At 36.9% G+C, this 18,207-nt stretch overlaps 1 long non-coding RNA gene across 1 annotated transcript in view; it reads left to right on the top strand.

Moving 5' to 3' along the window:
- The first annotated feature begins 8,648 nt into the window (after positions 1–8,648).
- The window catches only part of LOC126978674 (uncharacterized), a 29,085-nt gene continuing 19,526 nt past the window's right edge, over positions 8,649–18,207 (top strand). Inside the window, exons 1-2 of the long non-coding RNA XR_007732662.1 lie at positions 8,649–8,787; positions 9,291–9,346. This is a non-coding gene — a long non-coding RNA (uncharacterized LOC126978674). The remainder of the gene's footprint in view (positions 8,788–9,290; positions 9,347–18,207) is intronic.

Below are 18,207 nucleotides of genomic sequence, written 5' to 3'. Positions count from 1 at the left end.
GTAGTTTGATTTTCTATGAAAAGCGTGTTTTTTAGTTTTTTTTAAACTTCTATTTCTTATGGTGGTAATGTGCGGTTCTAGAAGGCATCATGGAGGGTTTATTGTTGTTGTTTGTTTATCGGCTAATTAATACTTATGAGGTACAATAGTGATATTCACAAAATATATAATATAATACAATTTATTTATTTAAAACTATCACATAGTGCCTACCTATTTAGTATGTTTCGATATTGGTGCGGGAAGAAATGCCTCGGTGCGTGGAACATCATGCACTGACTTTTTAAATGTTAAATTAATAATAAGAGTGAGTGTTTTGTGTCTCTTAAATGATCGAAATTAAAATAAATATGTATGTGTGTGGAATTCGCACACACGATAGTGGTGAAACTTCTGAAAAGTTCTTTAAGAAATACCCATTGAAAAGTATTGAAAAAATAAACATTCGCTTCATGAGTACTTCTTGTAGTAAGACTGAGAACGTGTAATGTTTTCTATCTCATTCTCTCGCCGGCTGAATCCTATACATTTGCCTGTTTGTGTCTCTATCGTCTCGCTTCTTGGTTTTATCGAGCTTCAAATCACTACGATTCTAAAGAATTTTCACTTCAAAAATACACAAAGGATTAATCACCCACAATCAAGCAATACATAATATTATGTTAACATTACCTACACAAAAATAGTAGATTTTACGAGTGCACAAAACGAACCACCTCGACATTACTATCAGCTAAAAGTCTCGGATAAAATGGTTTTGTGGACGAGTTATAAACTCTTTTCATTTCGATTGCGAGGAAATAAAACACTAGTATAACATGGACATGACAGGACTGTTTCCCGCCGCTTTTTTTTATAATCTTACGACTTTGGTATTAGGCTTGGGCTCCAGACCTATACAGCCTACTATTCAATTAATTTTGTGACACATATCTATATATATATTTAAATAATAAAATAAAATACCGTATTTTAATTAAAATTTTAAAATCTTTTATGTCTTATAAACACATGAGGCAAATAAATTAAAGTAAATATTATAAAATAACATATTCTATCTCTGAACTTTTTATTGTGTTTGGCTGTATAGCTCATTTTCTTTGCCTTAGTATAGATACATTTATGAGTAGATACGTTAATGCACTTGTGCACAAAAAACGATTTTGTGCAGCCTATTTCGTGCACAAATAAGCAATTTCAGAGCATGAGAAGTGAAAATATAATTTTTCACAACTTCATTTAGCAAAGTATTCTCATGTCTATACTTGTGCACTATTTATATATACCAACTTAATTAAATGAGTCTTAGAATATACCATCGTATAAATGACCTGACAGCCCGTCAATGCGGGACCAATTTTGATTTGTCAATCTGTGCATCAGCTAGTGATATAATCTTCAAAATAGTAAGCTAGCTAATTCGAAGCGTGGCTGACTGTTTACGACTTGTCTTGAATTTCCGTTAGATATCTTCTTCTCTCTCTATCGTCTATACGCTACTATATTGTAAGTCTGTGGTCAGAGACGCGGGTTCGAACCCGCATTGTAAATAAACCATACTGAATGCTGTCTGTAATTGGGATGGATCAAGGATGGATCAAGTAAATTAAAATATTCTCATTCCACAAAATGGATGCCACGCTGATAAAAAAAATTATTTAGAAGTAGAGTATTTAAATTATTTTTACGATGATCTTTCGGAAGTGACAGGCTCACACTTTACCGATTTCTTTATAATTATTATATTGGCAATTTTTTTCATAATAAAAACATGATGAAAAAGACAATTTTTCCAAAATATAAAGTAGAAATTCAGTTGTTAAGAATAATCTTTTGAGTTGGAAGCAAATTTTGTTTTCAAATTTCCAACAGACAAATATTTATTTAAAAAGATTATTTACACCCGTAAGAATGTAACTGAGGCTAAAAACATTATATTTAGAATTTTGCCTGTTCATCTGTGCGTTTGTCCGCGGAAGAAGTGACATACAGACGTGACGATTTATATAACGTTTTTGTGTAACGTTAATTGGTTAACGTAGTAAGAGATTGTTTCATTCAATCGGGTTACAATTAATTAAAGAGTAAATTGATGACGATCGACGAAGACAGCGAATGTTATCACTCGTTTATTTATATTTTAGAAAGAGATGGAGAGTCTATCCGTCCTACTCCTCATCCCAACTTCATACATTTACAACTCCATATAACTTATACGCTCCTGATACAAAGTGCACGTAAAATTGCAACATTGTATGATTGTGGGTACATAACTAATGACAACCCGGTCATACCTCGCTTGTATCCTACCCGTGTATGTATGCCTGGTTAAGCATATGCAATAGTAGTTGGTCATGAAATAAATTTTAATTGTAAACAAGCTAATTTGTTCAAATGGCCATTATTGGTATATTCTAGTAAACAAACCTCATTTTCAATGTTACTCTATGGAAAATATTTGAACCTCAATAGCTTTTGCTAGAAACCCAAACTCAACGATTATAACCTTTTCTAATCAAGACCTTTCTAACGATATATTATATATTTTACATACTTACATTTAATGTGGTTGCTAAAGAATTCCAGTCTTTGCGCTCTATATTATATAGACGAAATGTTTTGCGGTTCATATGATGTCAAATATCTAACGGATCCCAAATATGTATTTAATTCGTCAATCAATCATGGATTTGATATAATGATAATAAGGGACGAGACTAGCAGGATGTTCAGCTGATGGTAATTGATATGCTCTGCCCGACACTATGCAGTGCCGCTTTTTTTAAAACCCAAAAATTCTGAGCGGAACGTAATAATATAATATTGATATTCAATTGAATTAACAGTTCAGATAAGACACAGATAGCCTTCTCTAACCTATGTGTCCCTGGTACAAGATACCCCCTTGAGGGGTTTCAACTTATCAACTTATCGTGTCAAGCGCTTTATGTTGTATAGACGTGTTTATTTATCTTAAGTTCTTAGAATAAAACAATAAGAAAAAATTCTTTAAAAATTTTTTCTTCTTTCTATTTAAATAGATTATGCTAATATAATTATTTATAGATAAATCTAGAGCCGGTTTTTCCCTAAGGTTACACTGCGAAAACTAATGAACCGATCTGTATCATAAGGTGCAGCGTGTTTCGGAGATACCATGATATGATTTATGGTGATAACTTATCTGAAACCTATATATTTTTAACATAGAATCACCTATACAATCGCAATACAATTAATTCAGTCAATGACGTTTCATTACATAATATGACAATTCATATACTGAGCGGGTTCAAACAACGTTTGTTGGTTTGGCTCTTGTATACAGGCTGTCCCAAAATTATGGGACATGAAGGGAAAGTACCTTAAATATCGTAGATAGGGTATTTTACTGAAAGAAGACTTTATGTTATTTTTAAAAGTTAGTAATTCTGCATTCAAAGATTTTCTAAAAATTACTTGCCTCGTCTGGGACTCGAACCGACTTAAATGTAAAAAAGCACCCCTACTTTTATGATGCCAATCGAAAGAATGGCCAAAAACTCTTCTTAAGTAACACAGTATTTTAAAAGAAAGGAGAAACGTAAAATGTTTGAGTCAAATTTCAAGAAAGTTATTTATAGCCGACGACGACGTCCCAAAAGTAGAGATATTATCATTCCATTGATAGCCTTGTTTATTCGTAAATAAGTACCCACTTCATAATTAAAATACTTTATAGCGTAGTTTTTTTAGTTTAAAAGTGATACGAGAACGTGGGCGAGTTACAAACAGAATTGTGCCATATCATATCGAGTATTCACCGTAAAATGATAAGAAAATCAAAAGGTAGCGGACTCATTAAAATATTGTAGATTTGCGTAAGACAGGAGGGATCACATTTTGAGCATTTAATTAATTAATTTACAAAAAAAAAATACCCACTTAATTGACTACTTTCTCATATCTACATATTATAGGGGTGTTTTTTTTACATTTGAGTCGGTTCGATTCCCAGACGAGGCAAGTTATTTTTAGAAAATCTTTGAATGCAGAATTACTAACTTTTAAAAAGAACATAAAATCTTCTTTCAGTAAAATACCCTTTCTACGATATTTACGGTACTTTCTCTTCATGTCCCATAACTTTGGGACATCCTGTATAATACTAGTTGTGAATACCCGCTTAGCTGGGGCATTTTTGATTGTATAGTTACTTGTTAATGTCAATAATCTAGCACAACTTACTTTACAATTTGATCATATTAATAATTTCTAGATCATTCCAAAAATTTTCTAAAACATTTTTATTTGATTAGAATCCTGAGCGGCACTTTGGTCTTGGTTATAAGACACACTACGCTACAAACGGCCCACGTGGAAACGTGACACGTGTATAAATTAAGAATGCCTTTTAGCCAGCGCCAGGTGAACTTAACGTGACCTAGAAACGTGGTTCACGTGATGGAAAAAAGAAAATAAAAAGAAATTCACAAAACAGAGATCAAGAGCTTTATCGCAAGCCCTTGAGCCAGATCCCTTTGTTACCTAATAATGCACATTTGGGGTCGAGATAATGGGTTGTTGGGGTCTTCTCATAACCTTCTAGCTTGTGTTTTAACGCATGGGTATAAATATGATGCCACTGAGGTCAATTATCATTCAAAGTCAAAATGAAAAAATACTTGAGTGATATAAAATCAACAGATTGCTCGTCAACGTCAATCACTAAAAATAAAAAAAAAATATAAATACATGCTTATCTCACAAAACTTTATATATAAAGTATATTTTAAAAATAATGCAATCTAGTAAAGTAACATTAGGATGGACATAAAAATTTATAAAAAGTTACAACTACTATAACTTCAGTACTGTAACCCCTTATTCATAATAGTCTGCTAACTTAAAGCATTGCTAATTCTCACTCTGTCTTCTTCAATAGACTTCTATTGACCTAAGTCAGAATGAGAAAAAACATTCCTAGGCGGCTGTTTTAAGTTAGCGGACCATTATGATAAGGGGGTTCTATTTACTTCCATATTGTAATATCGTTTAAGGTTATCATTAATATTGTAATAAGCCTTCGACATGCGTTTAAATAATGATTAAAAAAAAAATGATTTATATATAGATAATTCAGATACACTTTTGGGTAATTTATTGTAAAATTTAATAAATGGTATACAACGGATACCAAAGAATTATTTTATTTTACAGAGCCTAGTATTTGCTTGTAGCTATTTCTATTATCGCTTATTTTACTGTACAGATTAATTATAATACTTATGCACGTGCATGGGATTGTTATAAATATATTGGCCGTCATAATATGAATTTCTTTGATCTTTCTCTTAGAGATTCTCGTGGGCTCATTCGATATATGGCACGTGGTCACGTGGCATTAACAAAAGAATTAAAATAAGTATTGGCATCATATTTTTCAATATTTTATAATTATTATTAACAGTTGGAATGGTAGTTCAGGCTTCATATTTACAGTTAAATAAATAAAGAGTCAGGTAGTGAATCTATTTACACCTCAAATAACTTTAATCGTCAATAAATTCTCTCATAGAAAACAGGTCCATACAAAACAAATATTGGAATAAAAAATAATTATGGGTCCCCACTCGAAATAAAAATTATCCTATCTCTCAATTTGGACTAAACTGCACTACATGAAGTATTCCCCCATTAAAATCCGTTAGTTAGTTTGTTTGGGACTGCACTGGAAACAAACATCAGGACTCTGGATTTATATATATTAAGAGAAATACTACTATTAATGTTTAACCAGAGTACCCATGTTTGTCTGTACAACTAAAGATTCAGTTGCATATATCTATATTTATATATCTATAATTTGTGCGTATCTAGGTATTACGTACTTCAACCGCTTTGGTAAGACATGAGAAGATCCGGCTCTAGAGGCTCTACAGTTTTTTTCCCCGCTTAAACATTATTCAATACAGAATTTTCTGCCTGAATAAATTTTCAACCAGCATTACAAATGCATGTTCTGAGATGGCGTAGTATAAATCAGATACTGTAGGATTATAATAACAAATTCAGCGCATATTCGTGTTCGAATTATAAAGATTTCTGTTTAGGATGGAATACATAATATTTAGCCTGTTGCGTTGTAACAGAGATGAATGTTCGTGGCATATTCAGCTGAGGTACGGTCACGGTCAAGGTTATTGTGCAAATGGTTCTTCTGATTGGAGATCTTTTATGTATCTGCCTGGATCTAGCGTTACTATCACGTCACTAAGATAGCGCCTCATATAAGATATTACTCTGAAATGGATCCCATAATCAAATCCTAACCAAACTCCCACCAAACTAAATTTGAAGTATTTGCTTTCCAATAAAAAAGAGTTATCAAAATCGGCTGGCGTGATATTGAGTTTTTCGTAAATTTGTTGCGCACATACTTATAGCAAATTTAAGACTTTTATAGTTTTCTCATGGTTGCCATTGCCAAATTGATTCACCCTGTCGAAAGTTCTGAGGTAACAAACATAAAAAAAAACATACCGACGAATTGAGAACCTCCTCCTTTTTTGAAGTCGGTTAAAAAGAGCGACTCTATTGTTTTCATTTCTGACTGTGTCCTTTCATCTGTCCCACTCGGATAAGCGAGTCTTGTCTGGGGACTTGTCAATAATATTGTACCATATTTAATGAAAAAATATTCGTTTAATTAAATTACTTTCGCTTTTTGCATATCAATCTTATATAAATAAAATAACCTTACCGATGATAAGTCACACCACCTTTATTTTGAGTCGTTAATGCATTATTTAAGTACTTTTTATAGCACACTTAAGCTTGTTTATTGACACACAGACGACTTAGGTGAAAAGTGTGCTTACATTGTCTTTAAGCACACTTTTGTTCCAATATTTAAGCACCGTTCCGTTATCAGACTGCGAGTGATATGTCCTTATGTATAGAACGTCATTGACTATAACCCTAAATTCTTATATTTTCAGTTAAACGTCCATCGGTCAAAACTGCACCCCTTAAATTGAATAGTGTTTGCGAGATTTGAGCACAAACATAGAGACACTAAAATTGTAAGCATATACAAACTATACTAAATATTATAAAAATGTACAAACGTAAATAAATTGGCTTGTTACAATTTTATTACATTATATAATTACAACATATAGGAATTTTAACGCACCTAGAAGGAATATTAATGCTGCTTATAATAACTGAAAATAAGAATCTTGTAATCAACGGAAACATTCCTTTATATCTAAAAAGAAACATTTTTTTTAATTACGCTGTCCACACCTAGGATCGAACCGGCTAAAATACAAAAAAAAAATAATCCTGTTCTTTATTAGCATCAATCGATAGTGTCAATAATAATAATAAAACAAGGAAAACAATTTAAATTAAAGTATAAAGAGACGTCCATTGGATCATTTAAGGTGTTTGTAAATTTAAGTAAGAGCTATTAATAATATAAATACATTGCAGTTATCATTACAAATGTTTGTTATGCAGACTATAACCGTTTATACCTAAGTATCTACTCAGAGATAAAAGGGTTGTGTTACTATGGGGCGAGTTGAGTTGAATGTGGTGTTACTATGGGGAGAGTTAAGTCGCAATAACCAAATGCATGTTATTGACGTAAATGCGTCCTGGAATAATTGAATAGCGAGAGGTTATCCATAAAAGTGATGTTCTTCATAAATTATTTTCGATACATCGATATTTTCAAATATGTCATCGATATATCGGCTTTATTTAAAAAGCTTATCGTAAGTTAGCTAAAAAATGATATCGCAGTTTATGTTCCAGTATATTTTTTTAAACATTAAACTATATAAATGTAAGGAAGTGTTATAATTCTTATTTTATTCTTATTTAAAAGATAATCATGTGTAGGTACCATTATTTTTCTGTATGAGTATAAAATATACTACAAGATTGATAATAGCAGCAACTCGTACAGATGCTTTTTAATATTTAGTACCTACAAGAAATATTTAACAGCTATTTCGTTTGATAGATCTGATATTGTATTTTTTAATAAAAGTAAGGAATGAGACGAGCAGGACGTTCATTTGATGGTAATTGATACGACCTGCGCATTACAATGCAGTGCCACTCAGGATTCTTGAAAAAACCCCAAATATTCTGAGCGGTACTACAATTTCGCTCGTCACCTTAAGACATAAGATGTCTAATCTGCCCAGTAATTTCACTAGCTATGGCGCCCTTCAGAACGAAATAAAATAATGTTTACACATTATTGCTTCACGGCACCCATAATCTAGGCGGCATCCTGTGCAAGGGAGCCTCCCACTGGTTAGCAGTATTAGCAACAGCCAATAATATAATGAAATGCAATGTAAATAAAACGGGAATCTAAGATAGTAGCTCTTTACAATATTACATTTTGTTTTAAGATAAAAAGTAATCTAGGAATAGTGAAAAAAAATATAGTGTAAATAAAGAACAATAGATTAAGTTTACGATGTTTGTTTGTAGATTAGTTAAGTTTTATTAAAAAATATAAATAAAAATGATAAAAAATATCGACTATGAATATCGACATTTCAATATATCGATATTCTTTATCCACAGTCCTAGTTCGAGTCCTCTCTCCTCACTTCAGCCCAACGTGCAGTATTCAGACTGCGTAGTTCAAAGTTGCTTGTAGCTGTTGACGGACGTCGGACCACGGATTTCTTGTTCATTCACTTTTTAATTGTCAAATCTGTTGGCAATTCAGTGATACATTTTCATACTGCATTTCTGGTGGAATCTTTATTTCCGGTAAGTAATCTGTTTTCAATGTCAATAAAGTGTGTTTATGACAAAATTTTCCATAATCGTTAGTCACAATGTAAACATTTCTATTTTGTTTTTGTATTTTATTGATTGATTTTGTTTAATACATTTCTCGTCCTTTCTTTTTAATGTAATGGTTATAAACTGTATATTTATATATATGAAAAAATTTAAAATTTGTATAATTGAAAGATTTGGAAAAAATATTAACACAATAGATTTGATAGGATTTAAAAAAAATATTTTTGTACATAAGTGTGAAATCGCATACAAGATAATACTATCAAACGCAGTTCACGGTCGTAGACGTAGAGTAGGTATATATATTATGCATTGTTAAAAATAAATAATACATCTTATTATAGAGTATTTAATATACAATATTTGAATAACCGTAATGATTAACAAATAATATTATTATGAAAAGTGTAAATGTTTGAAATAATAATATTTTAATATTAAAATTACGTTTTTTTTTTTAAATTTAGACATGGAACGAAGTGGTGGAGCGTCAACTTCGGGTCCTGGAAATCGTGTACTGAGTGTAAGTATCGTGTTTGTGCATACATATGTGTTTGTTTGTGTGTATATTATTATCTTGCATATTATCATATCATTAGTACATTATCTTCTTTGTATGTATATTATTATAGTGGAGTTTTGCCCCTATAAGAATATACGTAAAAGCCTTGCAAGGCACCGCGACATTTTCGTGTCTCTTGTAGCTCAATTATTTATGAGTCATGAAACCAAAACAAATTAAATTCAAAATACTTTATACTTGCCAGTGAGAGGCTCCTTTGCAGAGGATGCCGGCTCGATTATGGGTACCACAGCGGCGCCTATTTCTGCCGTGAAGCAGTAATGTGTCACCATTACTGTGTTTCGGTCTGAACTCTGAAGGGCGCCGTAGCTAGTGAAATTACTGGGCAAATGAACACCTTCTGTCAAAGTGACGAGCGCAGTTGTAGTGCCGCTCAGTATTTTGGGGGTTTTCAAAGTATCCTGAGCGGCATTGAATTGTAATGGGCAGGGCGTATCAATTACCACCAGCTGAACGTCCTGCTCGTCTCGTCTCTTATTTTAATAAAAAAATACCCATGGTGCCCTCAAATTTTTGAGGTAGGATTATGAGGTTTTTTTTCTGTAGACTGACAAGATATATATCTTGATTAAGAGCTGTTGATCTATGTTATATTTCAATTTATGTTTACTTCTGTTATGTTAAAAACAAATGGTCATAATACTTTTTGTTTTTTTTTTTTTATTATTACTTATAAAAAGTGTCCCTTTAACTGCTGGAATGGGTGGTAGTTTTTGACTTACAATAAGTGATTTTATATCCTATTTTGAAATAAAAATATTTGAATTTGAATTTGCTCAATTTAATAACCGATTTAAATATTGTGTCTCCTGTGACACTTAACTAATCTGTACTGGCTATGGTCTTTATTTGAGCTTAACAAATAAAGTTAATGTCATAGTTAAAACTTAAAAGTATAAAAATATAGTATTTGTCGTTTTTATTATTAAAGATCATGGACTAGTAAAAAAAGAAGGACTCCGTGCCGTGATGTTAGCAAGTGAAGCACCTTTATTTAGTGTGTGTGGGGGTACGGGGTATACCAGATACACAATAATTGTTCTCCCTTAAAGAATCATATATCCACAAATACTGTTATCGTATTGTTTTTACACTTATTCAAAACGCACGACGGCATTTTTAAATATTTTATTGCGACGCAACTATTCAATTGTGACGCAAACGTCACAGACGATGGCATATCTCATAATGGCGGCCGATCGGCTTGTATAAAATTTACATTTTTTGCCGGGGCTATGTATTTACACGTTTACCGGCTTGTTTTGGTGCTTCACTGTTATGTAAGGTGACACGGAGTCCTTCTTATTTTACTCGTCCGTGTTATATAATTCTTGCAAGAGCAGATGTTTCATATAATCTAGTTCATTCTTTTCCACTGTTATTATTAACTTAAATGCATCGGAGGTTAAGAAACGACAATCAAATCCGAATATTTTTAACATGAAACTTAGTATTGTTTAGTATTCAAAACTGAACGTGGAGGTGTCCGTCTACATAATAAGATCGGTGAACATATGTTTTCAAAATAGATGAGGTACAGACTCCAAAACATAAGATGCTACATAACTGTTAGGTACTTGTTATGCTGTGCCAAGCACATACAATAAATAATTGTGAATAATTTTTGTTATATTTGGCACACCAGTGTGAGGCTCCTTTGCACAGGAAGCCGGCTAGATTGTGGGTACCACAACGACGCCTATTTCTGCCGTGAAGCAGTAATGTGTTAACATTACTGTGTTTCAGTCGGAAGGGTGTCGTAGCTAGTGAAATTACTGGGCAAATGAGACTTAACATCTTATGTCTCAAGGAGACGAGCGCAATTGGAGTGCCGCCCAGAATTTTTGAGTTTTTCAAGAATCCTGATTGTAATGGGAAGGGTGTATTAATTACCATCAGCTAAACATCCTTCTCGTCTCGTCCCTTATTTTCATAAAAAAAAATAAGTGCGGAAAATTATCATGCGGCGATGGAATCTTCATATAAATTGTTTACAATCATATCCAACGAATTTCTTGACAATATGGTTTAAATTAAAGTTTTATTTTATTTTTATTGATTGTAAGTGGAAACTTTTAAGAAGCATTAAGAAAACGTACAATATAACAACTTTGTTTTAAACGTACAGCGTATTGCGATATATTACTTTAGATAATATTGTTATTGGAGACATCGCTGTAAGGAATGCGATTGCTGGCTGTGCGAGGGAAGTCACTTAAGGAGATAAACGAACATTAAATATGATGCACTGTAGTAAACAATAACATACGTGAACTCTATAACAATGACAATAAAAACATCATTCTTAAAAATATTTTATAGTATCAAGGTCTCGGACGCGGTCAGACTCGTTTGGCTGTTGGAATCCTTTACAGGAAGAGATGTCTGTATTGTATATGTTGTTTTTGGTACATTTTAAGTCGTGCTTTTGCTGGCGTTAAGTTTTTTAATTACAATATTAGTGCTTGCGATAAGTAAGATTTATCTTTTTGTTTATTTTATTTCTTGATCGCCTTGGTACGTATTGGGTGAATCAGTTTATTATTTAACACTTCACAGAATAGTTTATAAATCCTCTTAGATCAAGTATATTCAAACAAAACAAATCTTATAATTAAGAATTATTATTTCGGGAAAGTGTACCAAGAATACTGGCAGCATTTCCACGTTGGATAGCTAGGCTGATCCGTTGATTGAAATAGCTGCCAGCGGTTGGGTTTCCATTAGCCTTATTGAGGCGCGAAGATAGTACTTTGTACAATCTCCGCTCATCTGGATCCCACGGGCCAAGTGTCCGACACACAAAGGCACAAAGAAGTAAGACTGACTGAGGCCGACATATTTGCCACGCTTGCTGTCTTCGGCAGTCGAAGCAGCAGCCCCAGCACTAACTGACGTAACTTGGACATGAGAAGGCCAGAGTGTCAACGCAAGTCGGGTTCCACGTATTAGTATAAATTATTTATCGTGAGGGCAAAAGAAACTTTAACTGGATACTGCTGTCTTTAATAATACCTATTGGCAAACAATAAGAAATCATTAATATTAGCGGATTATAAGCTAGGTCCTAAATAATCATTAAGGTCGACACCCACCTCCTTACCACCTGCTTGCTGGCTGAGCGTCTTTCTTATCTTTCGTATTACAAGCTTTACAATTTTTATTATTATTTACAAATGAACTAATATATTCTAAAATGTTACTGGCACTGACTAAAAAATAATGAACCGCGAATTGAATAAACTCGACTTCGGCGGGACAGAGCGAATGAGGGAAGAAAAAATTTGTTCATAATATTGTTCATTGTACATATATTTTTCATTTTTGTAAATTAGTAATCACATATAATTTATATTCTTCCGTTTTATATATTAATTGTTTAGTGCGCTTCCCCATTACTATGGGGAAGCGTACGGGTAGAAGGCTGACGAACGGCCAGGCGGACGAACCAGACGACGACTTTCGCTCATCCGAGTCCTGGGTATCTGACGCGGAGGTGACTGAACGGCTGATTGTGAGAAGAAAGGATAAAAAGAGGTATACATCAATATAACAGGTTGTATGATGAAAATTCAACTAGGAAGGAATTTAAATTATTTCTCAATCGGATGCAGAATGAAGGCAGAATATCGAACAAGTAATCGTTATAGTTTGCCCGTGCCCCCAAATTATAAGCAGGTGAATTGGAAAATGTTTAGCCATTTAGTTCTTTCTTAATTTACTTCTTGGATGTAAAAAGAAACTTTCTGCTGCCAAGCAGTCTATCCCTTCCTGTCGTTTTTTAAAACGTTCTACTATTGATAATTTCTGTGACATTCTCTTCTTCACGAATCTCTCACTCAACACTCAAGTGTCCTCGGTTGCTTTGGTGGAATCAAAAGTGAATGGAAGTAATTTTAAATGCCAAAACGCATACAACAATTTCAAAAATAACTGCACATGCACGGTGGAGATAAAAAGAAGAAATTGTTGGTTACAGGTGAATTGGAAAATGTTTAGCCATTTAGTTGTTTCTTAATTTACTTCTTGGATGTAAAAAGAAACTTTCTGCTGCCAAGCAGTCTATCCCTTCCTGTCGTTTTTTAAAACGTTCTACTATTGATAATTTCTGTGACATTCTCTTCTTCACGAATCTCTCACTCAACACTCAAGTGTCCTCGGTTGCTTTGGTGGAATCAAAAGTGAATGGAAGTAATTTTAAATGCCAAAACGCATACAACAATTTCAAAAATAACTGCACATGCACGGTGGAGATAAAAAGAAGAAATTGTTGGTTACAGTGTTGCAATTTAGATATAAATATAGGAGATATCTATAACCTGGAAATAAATGTGTCAATTTTACAAAACTTTCATTCCTCACAGTGTATTGAATGATAGCTGGTTTCCGGATTTTCTACAAAAGTACCTCTGACTATGTTCCAAATGAGTTACCAAACTATGTAAATGTATGTCTCGATGGCATTATTAAATATATGTTACGATAGGAACATTTTGCCATATAATCCTATAGTTCTCACGTCTTGTGTTGAGAAGATATTTGAGCAGCAAGATTTTGCCCTGTACTTTCCCCGGGGCGTATAAAGAATAGGGGAGTCCCAGGCCCATGGGTGTCGTAAGAGGCGACTAAGGGCTTTTTAGAAGTGGGAGAGTCACGCTGCCGTCTTATGACGTCAGCACAATTGGGCCAGACTCGTCCGGGTTAATTACCACACTCGCACAGAATACCGGCGTGAAGTAGCGGCCTAGTGCCGCTATGTTTCGCATAGGTTAGTGTCGAGGACCGGAGGCCATCCCTTCCCCCCCCCCACAAATTATGAGAGCGGTCCGTAAAAAGATATTACCCCAGGAGGGTACCGGCTCTACCAGAGCCGGAGAATCCCTCCCCGAGCACTCTCGCTCGGGCCGCCCTTCGTATTCTGGGGTGGGCACAGAACCGCGCATGAACGAGGACAAACGAGGCAGTAACACCACGGCACCCCGCTCCACGCTCAACGTGGACTTTTGCAATATCAGGGGAATTCACTCCAATTTAATCGCCGTCCACCACCACCTTGAGACGGCACAGCCGGCCTTGTGTTTCCTTACGGAGACGCAGATATCTCGACCTAGCGATACGTCATATTTAACGTACCCCGGGTACAAAATTGAGCACAACTTTTTGCCTCATGCCGGGGTATGTGTGTACGTTAGGGAGGATATCTGCTGTCGCCGTCTCGGCAATTTTGAGGGTAGGGACCTGTCTACTCTCTGGCTCCCGCGTAGATTTAGACGACCGCGTCCGTATCTATGCGTGTGTCTACAGGTCCCATAGTGGTAACGCAGAAACCGATCATCTCATGGGCTGCGTTCAAGCGGCAATTGACGTCGTGCTTTCACAGATCCCCTCCGCTGAAATCGAGGTCTTGGGTGATTTCAACGGGCACAATGCCGAATGGCTTGGATCACGTACCACAGACTACGCAGGGCGATCTGTGCATAATTTTGCATTGGCATATGGTCTGTCCTAATTGGTTGAGTCGCCAACGTGGCTCCCGGATGTGGATAGCCACATGCCGTCCTTATTAGATCTTCTGCTGACTACACATCCCGATGGTTACCAGGTATTTGTCGACGCCCCTCTCGGAACGTCCGACCATTGCCTGGTCAGGAGTGTAGTGCCTATCCGACGCCAACGTCGCAGACCACCAGCGACCCGCCGCGTTTGGCACTACAAGTCAGCAGATTGGGATAGGATGCGTTCCTTTTTTGCATCCTACCCTTGGGGCAAGGTTTGTTTCCCTTCGGATGATCCTAGTGCCTGCGCCATTGTAGTAGGCGATGTGATACTGCAGGGCATGGATATTTTTATACCAAGCTCTGTAGTACCGATCGGTGGCAGATCACAGCCCTGGTTCGATGCGTCAGTTAAAGCAGCATCTGACTGCAAAAAACAGGCGTATCGAACTTGGGTTGCGGCGCTGGGCACAAAGGATCCGAACTGCAAAGTTCTTAAGAGGAAATATAACCGTGCCTCCAGATTTTTTAAGCGGCAAATCGCCCGTGCGAAGTCTAAGCACGTCGTCAAAATCGGCGAGCAGCTTTCCAGTTACCCGACCGGAACACGCAAATTCTGGTCGTTGTCGAAAGCTGCTCTTGGTAACTTCAACCAGCCATCCATGCCGCCGTTTCACATGAGGAATGACACCCTGGCCCATACGCCAAAAGAGAAAGCCGAGCTCCTGTGCGCTCTTTTCGCCTCCAACTCGACTCTTGACGACAACGGAAAAACACCGCCGACCATCCCGCGGTGTCAGAGCTCTATGCCTGAAGTACAGTTCAGACAGAAAACTGTTAGGCGAGCTCTGTTTTCGTTGGACGTCAGGAAGTCGAGCGGGCCGGATGGCATTTCTCCAATCGTGCTTAGAACGTGTGCCTCTGAGTTAACGCCGGTGCTAACGCGTTTATTCCGGCACTCTTATTCCAAAGGCGTAGTCCCTGACTCATGGAAGTCAGCCCTTGTCCATCCGATCCAAAAAAAAGGAGACAGTTCGGATCCGGCGAACTACAGGCCTATTGCTATCACCTCCCTGCTCTCCAAAATCATGGAGAGCATAATTAGCCACCAGCTTTTAGTATACCTAGAGGGTCACCAGTTGATCAACGACCGACAGTACGGCTTTCGCCATGGACGGTCGGCAGGTGATCTTCTGGTATACCTAACACATAGATGGGCGGCGGCTATTGAAAGCAAGGGGGAAGGCCTGGCAGTTAGCCTGGATATAGCGAAGGCCTTTGATCGTGTATGGCACAAGGCGCTCCTCTCAAAACTTCCATCATTTGGGCTTCCCGAGAGCTTGTGCAAGTGGACCTCCAGCTTCCTCACTGGCGTAGCATACAGGTCGTTGTCGACGGATATTGCTCGAACCCGAAGCCCGTGAATGCTGGAGTGCCCCAAGGCTGTGTGCTATCTCCTACGCTGTTTCTTCTGCATATCAATGATATTTTGGACACCTCCAACATGCATTGCTATGCAGATGACAGCACTGATGATGCCGTATACACGGGCCATGCAGGTCTCTCTCGGGAAATCTTCAACCAGTGCCGGGAGAAACTTGTGTCTTCTATCGAGTCCTCTCTCGAGAAGGTCGCGGAAAGGGGTAAATTGAACCTTGTCCAATGTAACCCCCAGAAGACTCAAGTTTGCAAGTTTACCACTAAAAAAACCCCATTTGTCGAATCACCGCTCTTCGAGAACACTTCCCTTAAAGCCGCGCCTAGTATCTGAATACTGGGTCTCGAAATCTCGAGCGATTGCCAATTCCGTAGCCATCTGGAGGGCAAAGCCAAATTGGCTTCGAAGAAGCTGGGCGTCATCAATAGAGCACGGCAATACTTCAAGCCGGCCCACATTCTAGCGCTCTACAAAGCGCAGGTCCGGCCACACATGGAGTATTGCTGTCATCTCTGGTCTGGTGCACCCCAGTATCTGCTCGATTCATTGGTCCTCGTGCAACGTAGAGCAGCTCGAATTGTCGGGGACTCAGTGCTCTGTGAACGGCTGGATCACTTGGCGTTGCGTAGAGACGTCGCTTCATTGTGTGTCTTCTACCGCATTTATCACGGAGAGTGTTCCGAAGAGCTGTTTAACCTGATTCCTGCCGCCGAATTTCACCATCGCACGACACGCCACAAGTTAGGATATCATCCCCACCATCTGGATGTGTGGCGGTCCTCCACAGTGCGGTTTTCAAGAAGCTTTCTCCCTCGTACTACAAAGCTGTGGAATGAGCTTCCTTTTGCGGTGTTTCCGGGACGATACGACATGGGTACCTTCAAAAAAGCGCGTACACCTTCCTTAAAGGCCGGCAACGCTCTTGTGATTCCTCTGGTGTTGCAAGAGAATGTGGGCGGCGGTGATCACTTAACACCAGGTGACCCGTACGCTCGTTTGTCCTCCTATTCCATAAAAAAAAGCAGCTTTTAAAACAGCGTCTCGAATTCTTTAGATAACAAAATTGTCTTTTGCTTAATAATCAGTATGGTATTCGCCGAGGTCGGCCTTTTCGTGAGTGTATAGCGCAATTACAGCTTGATGTGCAAATTGGATGCAATCTTTTAACCTGTAGTGCTCCACTTGACACCACCGTTATATATGGCTCAACGACGAAATCCATACGACCTCATTCGATTTCTCGCTCAATTTTTGTTATTAGGAATTGCAATTTACTTTGAACTTATAAAAGTCGAAAAAAATTATAACAAACACAATGGGGTTTTGGCATACATAAGTTAACGGAATTCAGTTTTTATCGGCCACCGACGTGATAGTGAAGTAGGCAGAATTTGTGTTTTTTTTTTCGTAACTTCACCTGTCCTTTTAACTTGCACACGACAACTTGGTGATGATGCCATTGGTGGTTACCGAACCAATGGCATCATCACCATAGTAGTCTCTTAGCGATCTGAAATAGGTTACAAAGATTATATATATATAAAATATTATATCAAATAAAAAACTTCACGTATTATAACTGCGGCTCCACATGAGTGCCTTGAAGCTCCGCGAACAGGTGTTAACGTGAATATGGACGGTTTTCGCGGGGTCGCCGTAGTGTTATGGCTCGATGAATTCTTGCTGGTAATGCTGGTCTAAATTGGGTATCTGCTTTGGAAATAATTGGAGAAACTTTCTGAAGCTCATAAATATTCAACTGAAATACAATTTTTTTTATTCGCCACTGGGGTCAGAATCGAAATCCTCTTTCTGATTCGATCTCGCAGGGAATCTCCGAGCAAAGCCTTCTCCAAGGCCTTCTGAAC

This window comes from Leptidea sinapis, chromosome Z, assembly GCF_905404315.1.
Source record: "Leptidea sinapis chromosome Z, ilLepSina1.1, whole genome shotgun sequence".
NCBI classification, from domain to species: Eukaryota; Metazoa; Arthropoda; class Insecta; order Lepidoptera; family Pieridae; genus Leptidea; species Leptidea sinapis.
Note: the sequence above shows the minus strand (reverse complement) of the source record. Positions and strands in the feature narration are given on the sequence as shown.